This window comes from Hyperoodon ampullatus (genome assembly GCF_949752795.1).
Source record: "Hyperoodon ampullatus genome assembly, chromosome: X".
NCBI lineage: Eukaryota > Metazoa > Chordata > Mammalia > Artiodactyla > Ziphiidae > Hyperoodon > Hyperoodon ampullatus.
This window is the reverse complement of record NC_136913.1, coordinates 39443975-39448220: the sequence shown is the minus strand read 5'-3', so window position 1 is coordinate 39448220 and position 4246 is coordinate 39443975.

Here is a 4246-nt window from a genome sequence, read left to right as displayed (position 1 = left end):
AGAACAGGTCAGAATTCAATAGATCCTTCAAACAAACCTGAACAAAACTGACCCTAAATGATTGCTCATCACCTGGTATCTAGCATGAACAATATTAGAGTAAGTAAATAGGCCAAAAGTGCCACCAGCACTAACTGGGCATTCCATCAAGTGACCCTAGGCTATACTCCTCTAAGATAAATGAGAGGTCAGCAAACTTTTTCTGTAAGGACCAGCTAATAAATATTTTAGGCTTTGTGGGCCATATAATTTCTGTCACAATCGTTCAACACTTGTAGACCAAAAGCAGACATTGACTATATGTAAACAAATGCACACGGCTATGTGCCAGTAAAACTTATACGTGGACACAAATTTGAATTTCATATAATTTTTATGTGTCATGAAATATTATTCTTGTTTTGATTTTTTTCAACCATTTAAAAATGCAAAAGACATTCTTAGCTTGTGGGTCACAAGAAAGCATGCAGCAGGCCATATTTGTCTTGTGAGCTATAGTTTCCTGAACCCAGATATAAAGAGTGCATAGCCCACCAGCGCTAACTGCATTCCACCAGGTAACCAGTGATATTTGCTCCTGTGAGATAGACAAGCAATTTGGGTTATGAATGTAAGAGGTGACTTGGTTTTATTAGTATTGTCATGCATTTTAAATAATACTTGTTCCTGTAAAATAGTTAGCCATGTTTTGAATCAACTCTTTTGTTTCTGATGCTAATTGTTGAGGCTTACAGCCCCTTTGATGGGCTAAAGAGCATTGCTTGATCCTTTGAAGCTCTGCCTTTAGAAAATATCCTGAACCCATTCATTTCTTTTTTTTTTTTTGCGGTGCACGGGCCTCTCACTGTTGTGGCCTCTCCCGTTGCGGAGCACAGGCTCCAGACGCGCAGGCTCAGCGGCCATGGCTCACGGGCCCAGCCGCTCCGCGGCATGTGGGATCTTCCCAGACCAGGGCATGAACCCGTGTCCCCTGCATTGGCAGGCGGACTCCCAACCACTGCGCCACCAGGGAAGCCCCACATTCATTTCTTATTTCTCTAGTTTAAGTCACCATCATCTCTTGCCTGGACCACGATACCTTCCCAATTTTCTCTCTTCTCCCCCTACAGTCTCTTCTTCATACAGCAGCCAAGTAACCCCTTTAAAAGATAAGACTAATAGCATCACTCCTCTGCTTAGAATCCTACAGAATCTTTCCACAATACTTTTAAGCACCTACACGAGTCCTTATCAAACTCTCTGTTGCAGGCTGGATTCCCCATCCGAGATGGAGTTTAGAGGGCAGGGTATTTCTTAGGGAGTGCCCTTGGGATCAGCATGTGTAGAAAGGAGGGGAACAAAGCAAGCGCGGTAGAAGAAAGCATCCAACTGCAATGCACGCTCAACAATAGTCTTGGCCAACCTCATGGTGAGCTCTGGAGCTAGAATGGCCCTTTAGAGTTGTTCCAAGTTAGACCAAGATGCTGGGCCTTTACACTCCCTCAGCGATCACCCATTGGATATAGGCAGCGCTGGGAAGAGGCATGGACTTAGCTGACATGGCTCTCAGCAGATGGGGCAGTCCCTTAAAGGTCTGTCCACAGCACTCCTAAAGCTGGGGCAACAGGTCCATTAAAGGGAATCTGGTCAGTGCACCACAGTGCCCAACACACTCTCCCACCTCATCTCCTATCATTCTTCCACTGGTCCGTCAGCTCCACGTAAAACAGCCTTCTAGCTGTTCCTCGAGTAAGTCAAGTACAATCATTGCCTCAGGAACCTTGCCCTTGCTCTTCCCTCTCCCTGGAGCACACTTATCTGCTTGGATTAATTCCTTACTTTATCTAAGTCTCTTCTCAAAAGGAGCCACCTCAGAGAGAGAACTTCTCTAACAACCCTACCCAAAAGAGCAACCCCTGTCACCCTCTATCTCTCAACCCTATTTAATTTTTCTTCACAGTACTTACCACTATCTGATAACTAGAATATATTTCTGTTTCCTTGATGGCTTATTACCTCTTATTAGAATATAAACTCCTGAACAGACTTGTGGTTGCCAAGTGGGAAGGGGGATGGGGGAGAGTTGGATTGGGAGTTTGTGGTTAGCAGATGCAAACCATTATATATAGAATGGATAAGCAACAAGGTCTTATCATATAGCACAGGGAACTATATTCAATATCCTGTGATAACCATAATGGAAAAGAAAAAATAAGTAAAATAAATAGAATATAAGCTCCTTGAATTCAGGATTTATCCATCTCATTCATTGTTCTATCTCCAGAGCCTAGAGCAACACGTGACACAAAACAAGTCTTCAATAAATGATTATTGAATCAACACAAAAAGAATGAATTGCTTCACATTGATTCATAACACTGGCATCCGTAGGATCAGCTTCTGCTTATTTAAATGCAGGTAATGGCTTCACTGCTCTGACACTGGCAGTTCTCCACCCCTCCCCCCACAGCTGGCCAGCAGATTCCCCTCCCTAGAACACAGAGTTCAGTCCCCGGGTCTATTTTCATAACCAACACAGTTTCAGAGCTTTCTCTTACCACATCCCCTCCCCCATCCTTTCTTTAACCTCTTTGACACACAATCCCTAACCAACTTCCTCTGACTTTATTATATGAATATGCTTGGGGCAGGAGAGAAGAAGGAAAGGAAGGGGGAGAGCATGCACTATTAGTCTGACAATGACATTAGACCAGTGATATTGAAAATCCATCCTTTCATTCTTATTTTATCTAATTTTTGCCTGAAGGCTGCACCTACAATCAGTCTCCATTTTAGAACTGTCTAGTTAGAAAAACTGATTTGACTAAATTAAATTCAAAGCAGTATGAATTCAGTAAAATCTTTTCTTCCTCTTCTATGACACTGAATTTTAATTTTAAGTAACTCATGTATTTTCTACCTTGGCCCAGAAAGAATGACATCTTCTTATTGAGTTATGTATGCACTGTGCTAATGATTCTTGTTCTGATATTATTGAGATGATATCAATCAGTAAAATATTTATTCAGCACGTACTCTTTTTTAAGGACATTACTATGTCCCTGGGGTTAAAAAGTATAATATATTTTCTGCTTCAAGGACCTTATGATATCATAGGAGAATATAACATATACAGCATATAAACAGTTAAAAATACAAAAGAATATAGAATTAGAATTGCTTGTGAGTGGGTCACAAAGTGATGTGTGGAAAATGAACCATAGGATATTTACTTAATATCTATTGTGGAGGGCTAGAGGCCCAATGTATCAAGTAGGCTTCTTAACCTGGAAGCAACAGGAATTGCCCTGCAGGATTTAAGCAGGAGAAAAAAATTAACTGAAAGTATATTGGGGCTGTAGAATTATTCAGAAAGCCATAAAACCAGGCTTGTAAAACAGGCAGGCAAGATCTTGTTATAGGAATAAGAACTGTGAGGGTTGGGAGAGAGGATTTCTGCCACCTTCATGAACATTGGCCACCACAGCCTGCATTGCTAATTGTGCTATCACTGCCACTCCTGGAATGGCAAACATTGCTACTGCAAATGTGTTCTCCACAGTACCTGCTTCTTACCGCTATGAGCTTCTAATAGATCTAACTAGGTCACCTGCCACTGCTCAAGGGAGTCTGGGGAAACAAGTATTTTTTGTTTCAGCTTTTATAGTGGGCAATTTTCCAAATCAAGACTGGTCCATCAGGTGCTAAGCATGAAAAGCAAAAACTAACAGATGTTCACATACCTAAGAAATAGTAAATCCTGTCACTGCCCCTTAAGAAACTGGCAGTTTAGATGATGAAACAGGCCTTCACAATTTTATTGATCAATCAACATTTTAGCCTCTACTAGGTGCAAGGCATTGTGTTAAGGGCTGTGAATATTCTAAATAAGAGAAACACAATTCTTGCCTTAATAACTTTTACCTCTTGGGAGGGGAAAAATAGTGTCAAAATAACAGAATTCAGGAGCAGGGCTAACTCTTGCCCATTCTTAGATGCAATAAATATTGTTTTTTAATTCTTATTTGAGTAGTAACTGTGAGGCAGCCATATTTTGAACAGAATTTGATATATGTTTGATGTCCAATAAATATTTTTAATAATGAGTGCTTCTGGAGAAATAACATCCAAGAATATCCTGGCAGATGGTAAAACATTTTTGCAGATTTAATTTCTGCCAAAGCAACTGTCTATCTTAACTTGTGAGTGGTAGGAAATCAAACAGAAAATTAGAGACAGCTAGACAAAGCATGAGAAATGTCTGGCC